At 35.9% G+C, this 21,908-nt stretch overlaps 1 long non-coding RNA gene across 1 annotated transcript in view; it reads right to left on the reverse strand.

Annotated features, from left to right (window-relative positions):
• LOC143232327 (uncharacterized) overlaps positions 1-21,908 on the reverse strand; it is a 54,167-nt gene that overhangs the window by 11,280 nt on the left and 20,979 nt on the right. The window lies entirely within an intron of this gene.

Here is a 21,908-nt window from a genome sequence, read left to right on the forward strand (position 1 = left end):
AAGAAGCCAAACATGCATACTCTAATAACGTAATGAAAATAATTAAAAACTCATTTTCATTTTACCACCTTTAAAACAACCTGAAAGCTGTTTAGAGGTAGCATAATTCTGTCACCATTTAATAACCGTGTTGTTCTCTTAAAAATAAAACATAGCACAATGTTTCTAATGGTCTCAAACTTGCAGCAATGTTAAGAGCTTACGCAATTCTGACACATCTTAACAAACATGTCCTTCAAATTTGAAACAGTATTGTTTCAACTTATCTCAAGTTAGCACTTGGAATGCAATAACAAAATTCTTTATATTAATATTGGTTGTTGTATGGATTTGTTTTGTTTTTATGTGTTGGTTTTACATCCAAGTGTTTTACCAGCTTTTATCAGTCGTTCTTAGTTTTAATGGTAAACTTTAATATGCTATAATCTGAAGACGACTAACACACCTCTATATTAAAGAAAACTATATACTACACGCACACTTAGCTTGTGGTACAAGACATGGAAATATAAAAACTGATTTCAGGGTAAACACGACCTACGGCATCTGGATCCACTGCCATTCATGGGGAATTTTATTTAAATAATCACGCTTATTTCATATGATTCGTGTTGCTTATGAGGAATCAAAACACACATTAGTGTGTCGTGCGGGCCTAAACAACCTTCTGCCAAACACATTGTGTTGTTAACAAAAGTGATAGTTTAGACATTTTCCACCTATTATATTTCAGATTGCGGTAATCCAAATTATCGTATATTTTCAGTGATTTGTTCTGCTGGGCTCTTACTTCAAATACCAAAATTCAAGATATCCATTAAGAAATACCAGAAATACAACATATTCAATTTTGACTCAGTTTTTTTCTACTTTTTTTTCTTTCTTCGTATCAAAGTATGAAAACTTTATTTAATAGAAAAACATATTTAACTTCTACGGATTTTTTTTTCAAATTTGATACACTGCTAGGTCTTTTCAGTCAACAATTAGAAGTTTCATTTGGTGTAAATATACTCTTCAAAAAAAGAAACGCAAAAGTGATATTTTTGTTATTTTAAAGAGAAATATATGTAATAACGTTACAAGCTCAGAGTATGTGACGTTACACGTGTTAAGGCACTGATTGTCAGACCAAAATGACAATAAAAGTTGTGCACGTTGAAAACGGAGGAAAACATCGGATTTTTCGCCAAAACGCATTCGTGTCCAATAAATTTGTTTGAGAGATCTGCATGTTCTGCAAGTGCAACATGTGCAAAATCCCTATAAAAATGACGGGTTCTCGGTTTCCATAGCTCAGTGTTAAGCCACCGACACGCAATACAGTTACGCCAAGACTGACTGAAGCACAAGCAATAACGCCATTGGTCGCTTGGAAGCAGGCGAATCTCGATCAGATGTTGCCAGAGCTGTGAATGTCCACCCAAGCACCATCACAAGGCTATGGAATCGTCACCAACAACATCGATCAACTCGTGACCGTCCACGATCTGGCAGACCTCGTGTGACCACGCCCGCACAAGATCGCTACATCCGGTTACGTCACCTTCGGGATAGGACCACCACTGCGACGTCTACTGCCTCAACCATACCAGGGCTGCGTAGGATTTCCGATCAGACCGTACGCAACCGTCGACGAGATTCTTAGGCCCCATGTGCAACCCATCATGGTGAACGTCAACGACGTTTTTCAACATGACAACGCCCGTCCTCACACAGCCCGACTCACCACCGTCTTCTTGAGACACCACAACATCAATGTTCTTCCCTGGCTCTCCAGATCACCAGATTTAAATCCCATCGAACATCTTTGAGACTAGTTGGACCGACGTCTGCAACGGCGACAACCTCTACCGCACACCCTACCTCAGCTTGCAGCAGCTTTGCAGGACAGCCGTTCCACAAGATGTGATTCGTCATCTCATCGCTTCCATGGGCAGGAGATGCCAAGCAGTTATTGATGCTCACGGGGGGCATACTCGTTATTGACGTTGAGTGACGTTGAACGTCAACTAGTGAGCGTGGACTTCGCCTTTGCAGACTTTGGATGTTCAGCAGTGAATGTGCAAAGTTTCACACATGTCATACAGAACTACCCGGAATAAACTTGTTAACAATATGTCTCAAATTTTGCCTTTTGCGTTTCTTTGTTTGAAGAGTATATGTACCGTACGTTCAAATTTATTCAACAAAAATCGCTCAATTTCCACTAAAAAGTCACGTGAGCTATCGGTTTAACATTTTTTTACTACATCTTCATCCAGGAGCAAAAAATGAACCATTTGTAAATCTTTGTCGTTCGAATTAAAGACAGTTATTTAGATCAGCAAAACTATAAGATAAAAGAACGTGTATATACATAAGTATTGACTAGGCCAAGCGAACTAAATTAGCAGTTTCTAACTCGAGCTTTCAAAAGAATCATACGAGTGGACGGTATTATTCATTACCACCTTTTCAGCAGATATTTTCTAAATTTTATGAAACTATCCTAATTAAAAAGCGTCTAGCGTTACGCGATATTAGCTTAAGAATTAATATAAATAATGATGCTTTATGCCGCTGTACCGATTGTAAGGGGGTGATGACAAGACACTGTTTATCTAAATTCTATGGCTTTACTATAAAGGAAACTATTAATTAACACTTATTTAGAAAGGAAAATCATCCCATATATTCTAAAGAGTATGGTTGGTTCTGTAAAGTAAAGATCTGTTCATAATGTTCCCCAGTGGTGCAGCGGTATGTCTTCAGACATACACTGTTAGAAACCGGGTTTCAACACCCGTGGTGAGCAGAGTAGAGATAGTCAGTTCTGTAGCTTTGTGCTTAATTATAAGCAAACAAACTGTTCAGAATGATAACGTTGCGATCCTAAAGCTAATCTGGGTTGCTATCGATTGTCACTTTCTTACCTACTGTTGTTTGTTGGTATGTATTGAGAAAAAGTCATGATATCTAATCATAAACACTTTAGGTAGGAAAGAAAAAGTAAGCCAAAAAAAAAGGATTGAATGTGCCATTTAAATGAATAAAAGCAAAATTGGCAGCCAAACTTGTAGTTGCACTTATAGCATTAATAAGAATTTTACAGCAAATATTCACTCATAAGCTAGCTAGGCTGCGTATTTCGTTTCATCCACAACCATTATGCCCCACGTTGAACAAAATACGCGGTTTGGCTAACTAATGAGTGAATATTTGCTGTAAAATTATTATTAATGCTATAAGTGTAACTACCTGTTTGACTGTCAATTCTGACTTCATTCCTTTAAGTCGTGTACCCGATTATTATCCCTCAGATTTACTCTTTAGCTACTTGTTTGTTCGTATGTGGATGTGAGTAGGTGTTGGAAAGGATATATATATATATATATATGATGATGAATTTGTTATATCTATATCTTAAGTAGCACCAGTGAGCATGTTCAAACCAATACATTAACATGACTGGCACCAGCATACATGTTCAAATGAATACATTAACATAACTAGTTCCAGTGTACATGTTGAAACCAATACATTAACACAGCCAACACCAGAGAGCATGTTGAGACCGATACATTAACGTAACTGGCACCAATATACATGTTGAAATCAGTACATTAATGTAACTAGCACCAGTGTACATGTTTAAGCCAATACATTAACTCATCTAGCACCAGCGCCCATTTTGAAATAATACCTCAACAAGTACAGTAGCTGGCCCGATGATCTTATACCTTATTGTACCATAACCCAAACCAAAATGCAAAAGAATTTCTGTCTCCTGTTTTGAATTATTATGAGTCTCTCTAACTTTGACAGAAGTTATAACTTTCTGCGACTTTGCATAATCTCGAAAAATTGATTTTGATAACGTCATAGGTAAACAAAACTATCAGTTTGCTGTTTCCACTGCATACATCATCATACAGTGTCTCATTAGGAAGATTTTGAAAAATTAGTTTTGATTAGCAAAGAAATGATAGAAGTAAACGATAATGTTGATTTATTGATCTGTTATTATGTAGTATTGACTCTCATACCGTCATTTGCCAACAGTCACTACGTACGCTGTCACAACAAGTATAACCTCATCATGTAGGAACTTTTTAAAATAGTTTCGAAAAATTATTTCCAATAAAAAATGAGATACATTCTTTTTGGAGATAATTCAATGAAGAAATTATTGTGTAATCCTTGTGCATAGTCAAAAGGCACTATCAACTTGTGAATCAATGGAAAGGATCACCAGTCCAAAACTACGTCTCATTCAATAGACAGGGAACGAGGACTGGCACAGCTGATACCATGACACTCTTCACAACCAAGTGAACACTCAAGTACAGTTTTGTGCAGTTGCAACACTTTGTGTCACATCATTGCGACAGGTGCATCGAATTACTTTCAGTAGGCCTGCAGGGGGCGAGGAGCAAGTCAGTTATAGTTGACACAAGGATGCTTATGTCGATATTCCAGTCACATTCTGTTGGTTTCAGACCGTCTTCTATTCACTGCTTCACTTGAAAGTATACGCTTAGGCTATGTAATTTTACTGTCGCTGAAGTCGGTGGTAGAGTGTGGAACTGCAGAAACATCGTCGTTCCAAATGCCAATTTTGAGCAGAACACTCAGTGGTGCAATTCACCTAAACTATTCTCAGATTTTCCTCTGTACAGCAGGGCAAGCGTTTTTTCACCTTTTAATTACACATGTTCAACAGACTACAACTCCTGAAAGAAGACACACGTAAAACGTTGAAAGACTGCATTCTCCTGGATTTGCTTGAATGTTGTACCTTTCCAGATTCTAAAAAGCTTTGATGTTGTCACAACCCATCGTAAATCTCCAAGAATAGTGATCAGCTCTTCCATGCTCCAAGTCTCTTTGATTTTCATTCTTTCTCTGAGAAAAGAAGAACATCATTCGAAACCACATCACTGCAATGTGCCAACAGCACGAGAAGGTCTGTGTTCTCTACAATAACGACTAGGATGCTGTATTTGGCACAATTTGTTGCCTCCATGACAATCTTCAAATCAGTATCACCATTAGCATGACTGATAAAACGTGATGATGCCTACCAAGCGTCTCCAAGTGTTGCTTATTGTCTTTATTTGCCAGACACAGATATTTTGTAGATTAAATTATTGTGTTAAGCACAAAGTGTATTGCAGTTTCTTGGAGTCTTCTCTCTTATCTGGGATTGGTCATTTCCTTTGTCGAAAGGCCAGACATTTACTCATCAAAGACTAGAACTGCCTTGGGATATTTTTTTCACTGACCAAGTGGACATACACGTCATTGATTTGATGACAAGAAACCCACTTTGTAGAAAATGAAAGTTTGGAGACGACCTGACTGAAGTCCAGTTTCGACAACATTATGTCATCCTCGGGTGCCAGTCAGGTTCTGAAAAGCGCTACCACATTTTCATGGTGCCTGTAGGTGCTGCAGTAGAGAGCCTCGATCAAGCACAAACTGTACATCAATGGATGTTGGTTTACTTGGAGTGATGTCTTGAACAAACGCCCAATTTCATTGTTAATAATGCTTGTTTGGTTGCCGAAGAAGTCTTGTAAGTCAAAGAGCGAAAACGAGAAGCAGTAATTTTTATATTGTAAGACCTCCTTTTTGTCTTCATTATTTGTATTAGTTCTTGCTGTTAAACGCCGAAAGAGCAGTTGTGGGTCGACTGATATGGGGTTTCATTGGCTTTCACTGACTTTTCGTCCCAAGTGTCATAACATGAGTTGTTGTTTTTTTTCTTAGGGTGAGTTCCATGCCTTTGCAGATGCATAACCAACAAAACCAGTCACAATGTTTCTGACAGTGGGTCTGCAGCAAACGGGTTTCTTCCAAGAAGGTGTGAAAGGATAAACATCATATCCTCGGTGTTCTTTGACGTTCTTGTGGGTCTCAATTCTATGTGATGGTCTCTCGTACGTCAATGTGTTCCTGTTACTTCTCGCATCATGTTTTTCATTTCAGCACATAATGGCATGGGCAGAAGTCAGCTGACACGCTGTAACTCGATCATTCCTCTTCCACACGTTAATTTCCCGGTTGATTTCACATTTCGCATCAGACTCTAGTCAATAGTTAGGTCATATAAAAGACCAGACCAATATTTGCTGCTATATCAAACAACGTGATGTTCATTCTTGAAGATTTTGTGAACATCAGGATGAATTTTCTCAAGTTTGTTCATCAGCTTTAGGTAAAAATAGGTAGAATTTATGTAAAGGTTGTGTTCAGCAGTGGCCAAGTATGGTAGAATCACTTCAACAGCAGCTTGTTCTTCCTACTTTCAAAACAAAATTCATGATGTGCACTATTGATGTGTACTGAAGCTGCAGTTTACTGTTTTTACCAGTCAATGCCAGTTTTCTGTCATGCAACTTCCTGCTGACTTCGGCAAGGCAATCGATGTTCTTGAAAAATTGTTAGTGACAACCTCTCCCCGCGACATTTAGCCGTACAAAGCAGAGGTTGAATTTATATCTTTCCTAACATCCATAAGATTCTTTGCTACACATTGGACATTACATGAGAGTTCTAGTTTTGAAACAAGTTCCAGTTGAAGTCTCACCAAGTTCGAGATGCTCCAGCTCATTGCTTTGAAAAATATGTTGTTCATGAAAAATAAGCGTGAGATATTAATCAGTGACTAAAATCTTTACAGATCAAGCTATATAAACGGATAAAATATAATGTCAGACCTTTAAATATGAGTGGGCTGGGATTCTTCTGCAGTAATTGTCTGTAAGTTGTTGGAGATAAATTTGGACAATAAGCATACAATACACAATACACTTATTTTGAAATAATATATATATTCAAAACAAGTCAAACACATGTACAAAAAAAATTTTTCACCATAGGAAATCACAGTTTTATCTAAACTCTAAATAATTCTTTTTTGTCAAGAATCCAAACAATTTGATTCAATTACTTTAGAAATCAATTGACAAGACGAATTTTTTCTCTCTACTCTTATCAGTGAGTAATTCACTTACGTTACTTAATAGGCTACTACAGTTGTATCCTAAACTTGTATCAAAATCTGCGCAGTCTAGTTCAACTACTTTAGAACACCCTGTGACAAGATAACTTATCCCCTTATCTCTATTAAACTGTGAAACTCACTTTAAGATATTACCCGTCAAGGCTAATTACTCACACATCCGCTAATTTCACGTTTTCTTTTACTAACTGTCTTGTTTTCTATCTCCTGAAGGCCCGGCATGGCCAAGCGTGTTAAGGCGTGCGACTCGTAATCTGAGGGTCGCGGGTTCGCATCCCGGTCGCGCCAAACATGCTCGCCCTTTCAGCCGTGGGGGCGTTATAATGTTACAATCAATCCCATTATTCGTTGGTAAAAGAGTAGCCCAAGAGTTAGATGAAACTTGTAGATATTACTTACCAGCGTTCACTTGATCAGTCTTAAAGTAGATTATTTCTTATGCAGTTACTTTTGGGGAAAACTTTCATGGCTCCAGGATATAGTGGCAAACATACTAAGTCCGAAATTTTTACATATCGAGCAAAATTGTCAATAGTGTTTTCTACGTCTCTGCAAAGATACATATTGTTTTGCTTTTTCTTTTAAACACTTTTCATTTGGCCACCAATCCTTCAAGAAATGAAGGACTGACTTGATATGGTAGTGTTATATTTCAGTCCTTCACGCCCAAACTTTAATTATTATTTCATTTAAGCCTTTTCGTGGCGTTAAAAACCAATCAACACAAAATTCTATATTTTGGGCTCCTATGCTGCCATATTTACAGCAATCAAGGTGGAAATTGGCATAAATGAAAATGTTCACGCACCAAACATACTGTCATAATAAAAAAAGGTTAAATTTGCCCATTTTGAATCATTTTAGGGCAGTGGTTTTTAACCTTTTTCATCATCTTAACCCCTGAGTATTACCGTGACTCCTATAATAATTTTTTGTAATGGTGAACTTTGCGTAAAGGTAGAATAAAACAAAACTATATAAAGATCCTAATTTATTGAAAATGTTACAAATAAATGACCTTGAGAAATGCTACAAATGCAAAACAAATGTAAAATCCATGGAATTAATGAACATCATACAAAACCTACATATTTACTCAGTGTGAGGGTTGATATAATATATATATAATGAGAAAATATAGTAAGTACGATGAAAACTTTGATATTTAAATTTTAAGTTCGATGTATTAATATTATATAGTTAAAAAATTTAGGCAATTTAAAGCGTTGTAATATATGAAAATTTTTACTCAAAATTCGACAGGTGGTTACACAACATGCATCTCGACGTGGTTCAACTGCCGCACTTCAGCGTGTTTCTCATTGGTGGACAGTTACAGGCACTTGCAACAAAAACTACAAACTGCTCCGTGACTTCCCCAATAATTCCCAAACCTTCCGTGACCCCCGAGAAACTTCAAACGACCCCCAAGTTAAAAACCACTAGTTTAGGGGATCAGAACTAATATAAACACAATTTTTATGTTTAGATCTATTATTCGACCATATGTCGACCAGTTTAAATAGGATTTGTTACGAAAATACCTTCTTATAAGTCTGAAGTCGTAATATAGACAATTCTTTTCTCTGTTGTCGCAATTTTTCTTTGTCAAAATTGACCATGTTGGGATTGCATAGTGAATACATGCTGCATTCACGAACAAATGTTGACCTCTTTGACTTTGTCCAATTCTTTAATTACTAGAAAATTATTTTACAGCCTAAGTACTCAAAATTAATAACCTATTCACAAGCAACAAATAAGGTGTTTTCCTTTCAAATTGTAGTGCACGAATTGTCATAAAAAATGCCACAGTAAACGGATTGTTATCAGAGAATATCTTATTACTTATTATAAATATACAAGTGACAAGGAACTTTGTTTGTTCCTTGCAGTCTGTTTAGTAAATATCTATGAATGTTTGATAAGATAATGTTTGTTCAAATAAATTGAAAAACAAAGTACTGACACTGGCCCACCGTCATCTGGATATAATATACGAAAAACTGAATTCATTCATAAGACAGAGTAAATACTCATGAAAAACACCTACTTCTTATTTCAATCCTTTTTTGTTATTTGAAACATCAAAAGTTTCCTAAAAGGTATTTTGCTTTGACGCATTTTTGTCTGTGTAAAATGTTCGAGTATCGTTTTTATTACATAGATGGCGCTCTTCTGAGCTAAGATTTGTGGCTTAATTAATTGTTAAAAAAACGTCATGTCTCAATGTATCAATCGTACAAGTTATAGCGTGTGTTCTGTAATGGATAGAAATTATTAATTTAATTTATTAAAGAAAATTAATATCTTTAATTCTGACATGCGTGAAATCTGGGAAATTATTTACGAAACGTTTAAGTATCTCAAACAACGCATACAACATAAGTTATACAGGAATAGAGAGAAAAAAAAGAACTATTTATTGTACATATAAACCGATTATGCAAAGACTGAGTGATATTAGAATAGAACTGACACAAGTCTCGAGCTAATGTTATGTTCAGCATGGATATGATTATGCAAAGACTGAGTAATATTAGAATAGAATTAACACAAGTCTCGAGCTAATGTTATGTTCAGCATGGATATGATTATGCAAAGACTGAGTAATATTAGAATAGAATTGACACAAGTCTCGAGCTAATGTTATGTTCAACATGAATATGACATAAAATAACAATAGAAAAAGTTCAGAAATTATAATAAAAAGTATATGATTTTTAATACTATCCGCTTCGTCTTTATTTTCTCCCTTACATAAATCTCGTGATATTGGCACATCAAAATATTTGTTGTTTTCGATCTCAATATTCCATAAACAAAGCTGCTAAGAAGCTTTAAAACCATCAGAAAATTGTTACAAATGGCTTAAACAGAACCGGAGCCAAATTTGATTCATATAAATCTTCAGTGAACTCAGTGTTGGGCCTGGCATGGCTAGGTGGTTAAGGCACTCGACTCGTAATCTGAGGGTCGCGGGTTTGAATCCCCGTCGTACCAAACATGCTCGCCCTTTCAGTCGTGGGGGCGTTACAATGTAACGGTCAATCCCACTATTCGCTGGTAAAAGAGTAGCCCAAGAGTTGGCGGTGGGTGGTGATGACTAGATGCCTTCCCTGTAGTCTTACACTGCTAAATTAGGGACGGCTAGCGCAGATAGTCCTCGTGTAGCTTTGCGCGAAATTCAAAACAAACCAAACTCAGTCTAATTAAAGTGTGGATCCACAGAACTGAATAAATCAGAGATGGGAGCTAAGACCTTGTCATTCCATGTCGTATAAACGAACTCTATAGAAATAAATAACTAGAGGGATAAAAATCTCATAACTTATGCAAATTAAAAACCTAACCAGTGTCTATGGCAGGAAGATGTCTGTCTAATCTACGCAGAAAATATTTAAAGAATCTCGTCTACTCAGAAACATGGGTCAAAGTACTGTTTAGAGCATCCGCAGTAATCACGAGTGAATCTGTACTTTCTTTGTTATTTAGCGAAGATATGATATCTGAGTTTACAAGAAAAATGTTTTATATGAACTATCACTCTTTCTTTTAAAGTGAGTGAGTTTTTGTTAGTTGTTTGGTTTATATGAAATGTGAAGTATTTTTCTTAAATAGCTTGTTACGTCCACAGACAGTTACACCAAGAACAGTCGTACTAATCTACGTATTTCGAGATTGGGCGAACGTCGACAGCACATGCCCGTGTCTACACGCGTAAACTTCGTGCGTATCCAGAATTCTTGCTGTCTGTAACGGAGTTCCTATTTCTCACGGCCTGGCATGGCCAGGTAGTTAAGGCACTCGACTTGTAATCCGAGGATCGCAGGTTCGAATCCCCATCACATCAAACGTGCTCGCCCTTTTAGCCGTGGGGGCGTATAATGTGACGGTCAATCCCACTATTCGTTGGTAAAAGAGTAGCCCAAGAGTTGGCGGTGGGTGGTGATGACTAGCTGCCTTCCCTCTAGTCTTACACTGCTAAATTAGGGACGGCTAGCACAGATAGCCCTCGAGTAGCTTTGTGCGAAATTCCAAAAACAACAACAACAACAACTTTGTTAAATCTCTTGTACTAAAGCAGCAAATCTACAAGTTTAAAAAAACAAATTTATAAAAAGGGAAGTAAAGGTAGTGGTGACTAATATCCATTCTTCAAAACAATTAAAATGGGATAGTATGGATATCATTAACATCATCCATACGTAATAACACAGGCACACAGCCATCTCTACACTTACTTATTTTTAAAGTTTTTCTATAGTTGTTTGCTTGTTTATTTTTAATGTAGTGCCTTAATAGAGATAAAAAGGTCGAATTTATAGTAAAATTGTAAATACAATGAGATTCCAAGTGAAATATTTATTGTTCATCAATTGTTGGATTGGTAATTCCTGATTCATTCTGTATTCAAGATTTTTAAAGAACACCAAATGCCTGTATAAAAGCCAACTTAAAGGGGTAATAATAACATGGTTTACACTGTAATGATGATCTTTAAATTACTACTAATTATTAATAATAATACTTATAATAGTGGATACTCCATTTAAAACTGTCATCTCAGTGAAATTGGTTGACACCATTGTTTTGGTTCATAAGTCATAATGTAATAGAAAAAGAATGAAAGGAATGAATTGTAACAGATTTACTGTTATACATTTATTTTAATACCTACGCTATTCTCAGTATAATTTTCGTTTTTGCATGTGACGTATATTGTTGGCTGAGTATGACGTATGTTCCGCCTGTCCTCTAAATTTGTAAAAGATTCTTGAAAGTAAGAATCAACAATTTTTGTTTTATATATGTAAAAACAGTTGATTTGGGATGAGAAAATTTTTATGTAGAGAAACGAACAACGTTTCGACCCTCTTTGGTCATTGTCAGGTTCACAAAGAAAGAAAGAGGTAACAGACCGATAGCTGACCACATGTTTGTGAGGAGTTGTGTTACTGAGTGTAGGAATGTAAAGAGCGTGCTTAGATGTTTGATTATATTTATTAATATAGGTATAAAGGTGTTTATATTGGTTTATTTTGAGTTTGAGTTGTTGTATAAGTAAGGCTTCTTTAATTTTGCGTTTGTTTATGTTTGTTTCTTTATTTAATATTTGGGTGTTTTCTATGGTTATGTTGTGTTTATTTGATTTGCAGTGTTCGAAAACGTGTGAAGATGACTTTTTGTGTTCTTTGAACCTGGTTTCCATTTTTCTACTTGTTTCTCCAATATAGAAGTCGTGGCAGTTATCACATTGTATTTTATAAATAATGTTGGTGTGGTGTTTGTCAGTGTAGTTCTTATATAGTATAGACCTTAGTTTTGTGCTTGGTTTTTGAATAAATTTGGTATTAACTGGAATGTCATATTTTGTTACTAGTTTTTGCCAAATGTTGGTTATTTTTCTGCTGATGTCGGGAATATATGGTATGCAGCAGTATATGGTTTCGTGATTTTTTAATTCGTGAGATATATTTACTTTTGTTGGTTGATTTTGCTTTCTGTCCAGGTGTGTTTGTATAATGTTTTCTACGGTTTGTAGAGGAAACGTATTAATGTTGATGAAGTATTGTTTTATCTTATCTAATTAATCGTTAATTTTATCTGGTGAGCATAGTTTTATGGTTGTGTTTATTTGGTTGCTTAGTATGTTGAGTTTTTGTTTTGTTTCATGTGCTGAATCTCAAGGAATGTAGAGTCCAGTATGGGTGATTTTTCAGTGGATTTCTGTTTAAAATTGTGTATCGGTTCTTGTAATTTTGAGGTTAAGAAATGATATTTGATTGCTTTCTTCCTGTTCACATGTGAAGTTAATGTTGGGATGTATAGCGTTAATGTGATTGAAAAAATTAAGTGTGTGTTCTGTAGATCTGAATCCCGCAACCGTGTCATCTATATATCTGTACCAGTATAGTGGTGGATGTAATGCTGTGTTAAATGCTTGTGTTTCAACTTGTGTCATAAAAATATTGGCTAGAACTGGCGATATTGGGTTGCCCATGCTTAGGCCATTTGTTTGTATATAGTTGTGGTTGTTGAACATGAAGTTTGTCTTCATCGTGGTGAATTCTATGACGGTTGCTAATTGGTTGCTGGGAATGTCTATTGATGGGTTAGGGTCTCGGGTATAGAGTGCTAAGGCTATCTTGCAGGCTTCAGTGGGTGGGACTTCTGTAAAGAGGGATATAACATCGAAACTGGCTATTAAGGCTTTATGATTAAGTTGATTTAGATTAAACTTGAAATTAAAAGAGTCTTTGATGAATGAGCTGGCTGATGTTACATATTTGGAGAATGCCCATGCTATGTATTTACCAAGATTGCAATTAAACGATTCATATGTGGACATTATTGGTCGTAATGGACAATCTGGTTTATGAGGTTTGGGGATGCCGTATATTTGTGGTGTGCGTGAGTTGGTCTTGCGTAGGTAGGAATAAAGTGTTTGTGAAATTGTGTGGCTTTTTTCATTTTTAGTAGAATTTTGTTTTGTTGCGTTTCGTGTGTCTTTGTTAGATTTGTGTGTATTGGTTTAAAATTGTTTGTGTCTGATAGGATGTTCTTCATTTTTTGGATGTATTCATTATAACGCCCCCATGACTGAAAGGGCGAGCATGTTTGGTGCGACGGGGAACGTAACATAATAAATCGGAGACTCGTTAGAAATAAATAATTTTTGTTTTAAGAAAACGCTAGTGCGTTTTCGAACATTGTTGAAACTTCGAGAAACTCGCGTAATTCGTATAAAACCAACTAGCCGAGTTACTGTAACGGAAAATTATTAGTAGTCAGCTACAGTCAGTGTGCTATAAGCCTCCAAAGTTATATTTGTGATTAACGCCTATTAATCGGAAAAATACAGATACAGAATTGGATCAGGAAAGTTTGTACATTTTGACTTCAGTGAATTAACTTCTGTCATTAGTATTTCTATGAGGCCAGTAAATATATTCACCGGAAAAAGTCAGCTTGTAAGGGTGTGAGGCTAGTAAAGCTGGGTGGCTTAACAGAGGTGCTACAATATCAACTCAAAATCAGTTTGCTCGTCGTGGATCTGGATCGTCGATAAAATATTCAGTTCTAAGACTCTGTGTTGTCTGTAACTTTGTAGATCTGTTGTACATAAACCATCACTTGTAATAACTGTTAGTAATAACCGTCATTATAAATTGTACTGTTTTTGTTGTTGTTCTTGTTTTATATCAAAATATAAGAAAGAATATTATGTGTATCAATATTGTTTGCAGATATCTTAATTTAATACATATCAACATTTAATTAACTTCTAACTTAAAATTTCTGGTTATTTGCGCTACTCAAGGGCTATCTGCCCTAGCCGTCCCTAATTTAGCAGTGTATGACTAGAGGGAAGGCAGCTTGTCATCACCACCCACCGCCAACTCTTGGGCTACTCTTTTTACCAACGAATAGTGGTATTGACCGTCACATTATACCCTCCCCCCTACGACTGAAAGGGCGAGCATGTTTGGTGCGACGGGGAACGTAATATAATAAATCGGAGACTCGTCAGAAATAAATTATAATACATAATAGAAGTAACAAGGAATTTGAACTTTTAGCTATGATATGTACAGACTTTATCAAAACTTGTGACTCAGTCATTAAATAGATATTGTTATAAAAGAAAACACTGTATAGTATCGTAAACTTCTGATAACCTATTAAGAAGATTCTAAAATACTATTTCGATGAACAATCAAAGCCATCCATACATAGACAGTGCTACTACCTGAGTGATTACATACTTTAGCCGATTACATTTTGAGATATGTTTGTAACCATTCCAGAGACTTATGTTATTGTTACCCGTAGTGAAACCTTCCAATTTTTTTAAAACATTGTATTAAAATTCTCAGAATAATAATCATATGATTATTATCATCGAAACAGATTGATAAAGGTAAATAACAATACAGAGATTTAAACAAACTTCAATACCAGTAGCGGAGATTTTCCGGAATATCATATCACACTAGTTCCACGAAACATGCTCAATCTTTCAACTGTGGGGGCGTTATAATATCACGATCAATCCCACTATTCGTTGGTAAAAGAGTAGCCCGAGTTGGCGGTGAGTGGTAATGACTAGTTGCCTTCCCTCTAGTCTAACACTGCTAAATTAGGGACGGCTAGCGCAGACAGCCCTCGTTTAGCTTTGCGCAAGTTTCAAAAACAAACAAACAAATCATATCACATCGCTATGACCCCTTTAACTTTACATCGCGGGTTAAACATGGAAATCTAAATATTATCCAACTTCTCACTAGCGTTTCAGAATTTGAGCTGCATCCACTCTTTAGGATATCACTGCACAACAATTGTTTTGAAAAGTTTTGCTCCTGAAACGTTTTTGCTGATTGCGACAGGTACCTGGTGGGTATGCACAAATATAGTTTTGGTTTTGCTTCATCACGTAGGAACTCTGAGAAATAGACAGTTAACTGTTTACCGGCAATAACGTATTTATTTGCGTTTATGTTTCTAATACGCCATTAAGTTCAACATGATTTTCGTTTGTATTCAATGTCCGGTGCATCACGTTGCAGCGTCCAACAATAGTCAGCAAGCATTGACGGATTCCAATTGCCCTGATATCGTTTTTCCATTGTAGAATGTCCTGGTGAAACTGAAGATTTCGATGAAATGGTACGTGATGGGCAAATTTGGATGTGATTTTCGTGATCAGCAGCCAAAAAATCTATATGAAACACCCAACAGTGTTCAAGTTTATTTGTTTTTTTAATTTCGCACAAAGCTACCCGAGGGCTATCTGTGCTAGCCGTCTCTAATTTAGCAGTGTAAGACTAGAGGGAAGGCAGCTAGTCAACACTACCCACCGCCAACTCTTGGGCTACTCTTTTACCAACTAATAGTGGGATTACCGTCACATTATAACGCCCCCACCGCTGAAAGGGGCGAGCATATTTGGCGCGACGGGGATGCGAACCCGCGACCCTCAGATTACGAGTCGCACACCTTAACACGCTTGGCCATACCGGCCCCAGTGTTCAACAGGCAAATACTTTGTTGTGCAGTGTATTTATTATCTAAACAGATGCGTTACGCTGTTTGAAATATAAAGGTGATCATGAAGGCTTTCATTATCGAATATCTTATTTTAAGTATTATGTTTCGATGACGTTTAAGCGCGGTCAGATTTTTAAGATCTGTTATTTCCTGGCTGAGAACACTTCTATTTATACATACTTTCAAAAACCTGGTTGACTTATGCTCCCATTTTTAGGTTATTTCAAAAGAGCTGTGTAATTATTTCAAACTTCTGCTTAAGCTTTATTCGAAACTCCTAGGTGTAACCTAAAAATTGAAATTTTAAAATCTAGCAGTTTCTCTGTGAGCCCCAAAATATAATTTAAGCATCTGTTCAAATGTTTTTAAGAAACGTGAATGGACCTTTTCAGAGCTCCAGTGTTTCCATCTAAAAATCTATAAATGTGCCAAAAACGTAACTGAATTTGGAAACATAAGTGTTACTAATATTACGACAAAGTGTATGTGTTATATTAACACTGAAAACAAATTATCCAAATTAGGAGAAGAACACGATTCAGTTATAGTTTGTTTTTTTAATATCGCGCAAAGCTACACGAGGGCTATCTGCGCTAGCCGACCCTAATTTAGCAGTGTAAAACCAGAGGGAAGGCAGCTAGTCATCACCACCCACCGCCAACTCGTGAGCTACTCTTTTACCAACGAATAGTAGGATTGATCGTCACATTAAAACGCCCCCACGGCGGAAAGGGGCGAAAATGTTTGATTCAACATTCGATGCCACGATCCTCAGATGACGAGTCAAACGCCTTAACCCACCTGGCCAGGCCGGGCCGCTTTAGTTATGAGCATTTTAAATCGGAACCCAGACCAACTTCCAAAGGAAAACCTAACCACATTAATGTAGCAAAAATTTGAAGTTTCACGTAACGTGGAAAGAAAATTGTTTAAACTATGGTGCAGTTATCGACCATCATAATATTCAGTATTAAAAAAAAGTGAAACATTAGTTATTATCACATGATCTGAATTTATTTCAACGTTTCTTACCGTCCGCTTGGATAGCGGATTTTATTTTAAATTTGTCGTTGTTTATGACCAAGATTAATATTGCGTTTTATAATAATTTGTTTCTTTAAAGGCAAAGCGACGTTGGACTATCTGTTTGGCCTGCTGCTAAGAACCACCGATCTTAGCGTTGTAATTCTGTAGACTTAACATCTGTATAATATAAACACAGACTACAAAGATTCGTTAGCCGTCACTGCTTCACTTCTCTAACTCATTCGTGTTAATCAATTTACTCAACTTTCTACATGAGTAAAAACTAGACACCATGGAACATTCTTAACTTTAACAAAGCTGAAAAAGTGTTTGAACAAAGACTTATGACAATGAATAATGGCATATTTATCTCTTTGTTCTGCGGCACGTGGCAATGACCCGTATGAATGATTTACATATTCAAGAAAAATAGGGTTCTGCTTACCAAAATAAAAGTACGATAAGCTATTCGAAACGCTTATTTGAATTTGAACACCTGTGTTAAGGAAGCTATAATTTGCTTGAAGCCATACACGATTTTAACGACCTCACAAAACAGGTAAAAGGTTTAAAGTTAAGTGCATATGTTTATTGTTTGTTTTTTGAATTTCGCGCAAAGCTACTCGAGGGCTATCTGCGCTAGCTGTCCCTAATTTAGCAGCGTAAGACTAGAGGGAAGGCAGCTAGTCATCACCACCCACCGCCAACTCTTGGGCTACTCTTGTACCAACGAATAGTAGGATTGACCGTCACATTACAACGCCCCACGGCTGAAAGGGCGAGCATGTTTGGTGCGACCTGGATTCAAACCCGCGACCCTCGGATTACGAGTCGAACGCCTTAACACACTTGGCCATGCGGGGCCTGGTCAGGTATAAAGAACAATAACTTAACATAAGTGCATACGTTGTGGGAAAAAAAGAAAAGAAAATTTTAACGTCTATTCCGATTAGTGATTGCCAGGTAAGCTGTACATTATTTACAAAACATTTCTATGAATGATTTTAATTTAAATAATATTTTTCGTTTACTCCAACTAATTCCGCGTCGTCGTGAAATTTCGCTAGCAGAATGTATGTGTACTTTCTTTATAGCAAAGCCACATCGGGCTATCTGCTGAGTCCACCGAAGGGGTTTCAAACCCCCTGCTATAGCGTTGTAAATCCGTAGACTTGCCGCTGTACCACCAGGGGACCTCTAAGGGCCTCTAACAACTGATTATATTACTTCATAAGACTTTATCCGATAGTCATACAAAGAACAGTTGCTATTAAGACTCCTGCCAATTGTCGGATTGGACCAACTGTGACCATGAGAAGAGAATGCGATCGGCGTGACATATTCTTTACCAGGTTCTGGAAGGTTTAGGTACTCACGGTGAGGATTAACCGATTAGATATCAGTCGTTGTAATGGCTAGTAGTCTGTATGATGAAATTATTACTGTGTTTCTAATTTAATTACAATATTATTAATTGCTAATAATTAATAATTATTTTATGACTCAAGTGTGAATCTGCTGCCGTCCTTAAGGAAGTCCTCACAAGGACTTGGTTCTTGGTCACCTTGTCAGAAAGGCTTGCATGATAACTACGTGATTGACCTGCTTCCCCTCTCTGTTAAAACTTCATCTAGCTGATTATTTTTAACGGAGATGAAGTTTTGCTAACTTCTATACTAGATTAAGTGTGTATACAAGTCTTTTTTTACCTTTTTTTTGTGTGTGGTTCATATCCTATTTATTCCAATTTATTGTACACAGTCTTCTTTGATATGACAGGTTATTGCAGATAGGCCGGTACTACAAGGTCTTCTATACATATTATATTTGTGAGTTCTAGCTTTATTATTTGTGTTTCCAATGTATTGGTGCCCACATTTACAAGAGATTTTGGAAATGATTTTTGTTCTCCACTGAACCTCTCTAGGTGGCGCGATATGTCTAAATTATGACCATACTGTGTTATGGTTTCTATATACTGTTTTGACCTCGTACTCTTTGTATACCCTCTACTTGCTTTCGGAGAGACACCTTGGACAAAGAAGAATATTGTTATGCACCTATTCTTGGTGTTTACCTATATTTCCTCTTTATATGGCTAATTAAGTTGAGGTTACAACTTCCTTATATGTATATATATATATATATATATGAGTGTGTGTGTGATTTGTACATTTCGTTAAACACGTTATTGTACTTGTTCTGTTTCAAAACGAAGTACGTCAAAAACGCATGAGTAACAAACAAAGTGTTTTACCTTAATATTTTCATTTCGTTTTTGTTGTTTTTGCCAGGAAGTGTGAAAAAAAAAATCCCAAGACATAAACTTAATGCGCTGTTGTTGAGAGCTGCACCCTCCCTCTAAAATTACATCTTCACAACATTGAAGATACGCTTGAAGCATTAAAATGTCTATTGGTTAAGCTGTCAGACCCTGATGTACAAAATGAAGTAGAACATTTTCTAAAAATTATCTTACAATAACAAAACAAATTGGTTGGTTATTTTTAATCACGGTCTCGAACGTGTTTTTATTGGAGTTGCGTGAATGTATTGTTTAACTCAGTAAATAAGGCTGATCAAAAACTGAATCGTAAAAATGTGTATTTCTCATGATGATGCGTAATTTAGTCTGAATATAAGTTGTTTTTTTCATTTCATTTCCTATACATAGCTAAAGTAACAACTGCTCATCTTAAATAGTTACTGGTAGAAACAAACATTCCTTTGAATGGGAGGTGATGTATTAACCAAGAAAGTCATTAGTCAAAAAGACTTATCCTGGTGAAGAAAATGTTCTCCCAAACGTGACTGTTAAAAAATTGGTTAGTTCGATCCACTCTATCTCAAGAATCGTTTAATATTAGGAGAAAAAATGACCTTTCCTCTTTGTTACATATTAAGTCAACTCAATCTTTCGTCCATTTTAATTACACGTTATTGTTATTTCATCTTTCGTGGAGTTATTTCACAATGACCCATAGATTACCCCATCACATTACTGTAATCCTACTTCTTTGTGAAAACCTGTTTCCTTATTTTCGGCCCAGTGTGTGTTCATAAATATTTTATTGTTATAGTTCTGCTACGCCCGAAGCGTTGTTTGCTTTATTCCTTCCCTCTAAATCCATCACTTCGTAAACATATTCTAGTTCTTCTCTTGCGTTAACCCAAAGCTGTATTAGTTGATGCAAGGGACGAAGGTGCAAAGAACATTCGTGTCAAGAGCCCACGAACAGTTTTGTCGATACATAGCACTGTAGGGAAAAATAAAACAAAAAAAGTCCAAACAGAGTCTACATAAGTACGTGGCATAATTAATTATCCTAGGGGTCTTTTACTAGTTCGTTTACAATTACAAGTGTTCGTAGGGGTTTTTTACTAGTTCGTTTACAATTACAAGTGTTCGTAGGGGTTTTTTACTAGTTCGTTTATAATTAGAAGTGTTTTTAAGTGCCGTTTATAATTAGATCTGCTAAACAAAAGTGTTTCTACAAATTAAATTAGAAACATGAAATTCTTGCGTACTTGAAGGGAAACTTCATATGGCTAATACTAATACTGTTCGACGTATTGCAACATTGTAGATTTTATTTTTAATGTACTTTTAACGTTTATTTAATTAATATATCCTTTTTACCGCTTAAACAAACTAATGATTGTTTGGATTTGTCGATCGTCTAACATCGTAACTGACTAATTACAGAATCTTTCTATGTTGTATGTTTGAAAAGTTTCTTAAAGGTAAAAAAACTTTAGTTCTAAGAGTGTCTCGTATTGGAATAATGAGTCCATAGGATTAAATTTTGTAAGTTAGCTTACAAACAATGACAGTGTATAAATCTCTAAATCTAGAAGAAAATACCTGTTGTTTTGTTCAAATCTAACAGTAGATTAAAAAGTACTAGCTATTGTTTTTTCGGTAATTCTCTGTAACAAACGTGTAAAGATGCAAGTCTAGATAGATTAACATCTTTCTAGCAACTATGGAGGTCGTGGAAAGCTACAATTGTAATGCATTAAAATATTATAATCCTCTTGAGTTATTTACGTTTAAATCTGAAAAAGAAAAATCACGTTTATAATTATAATATTTTCTATTGTTAATTTTTAAGTATCTTTTTACCTGCATAGATCCGTGGAAAATAATAAAATAAAAGTGATCCGTTATTGGTTACTGAAATTAAATATTATTATTTTTTTCATTATTTGTATAAGAAAGGTTAGGTTTTAGTCAGGGCATTGTGTTATTCACATTTGATTGGCTGAGATTTAAAAGAATCTGTTGAGCTTAACATGCATATCGAGGTCAAAGTTTAGATCTTATCTAAGAAACAGCTTTTAATAAGGTATCTGGTACAACTGGATTTTTAAGGGACCACTGCTATTTGGTCTATTTAGCTGTAGAGACGTGTTGACAAATGATAAAATGATACCAAAAAATATATGAAGCAAAAACACAATTACTTCGCTTGCACAACCAAATAATTAACAGTTTTTTTAATAAAACAAGTAATATTTTATCTTATGCCAGGTTTAATAATCAACCGTCTATTATCTGCCCAGTGAAGGAAATAACCGTTTAATCTTCAGTCTGTTCTAATAGTGAGCTGTTTTCATGTGTTCAGTACAACATCAACCCTTCTTATTTTATACTTTTTTTCATCAGGTAACCATTTTCATCTGTGTAGTAAAATTAAACATACATATTATCTTAAGTCTTATCTATTCAACTCTGGAACTAGGAGTGAGTAAAATAGATTAGGCCTAGTAATACTACATTCAGTGTTATTAAAGTTCATGAAATCGCTACCATTAGCAC

This window comes from Tachypleus tridentatus, chromosome 11 (genome assembly GCF_004210375.1).
Source record: "Tachypleus tridentatus isolate NWPU-2018 chromosome 11, ASM421037v1, whole genome shotgun sequence".
Taxonomy (NCBI): Eukaryota; Metazoa; Arthropoda; class Merostomata; order Xiphosura; family Limulidae; genus Tachypleus; species Tachypleus tridentatus.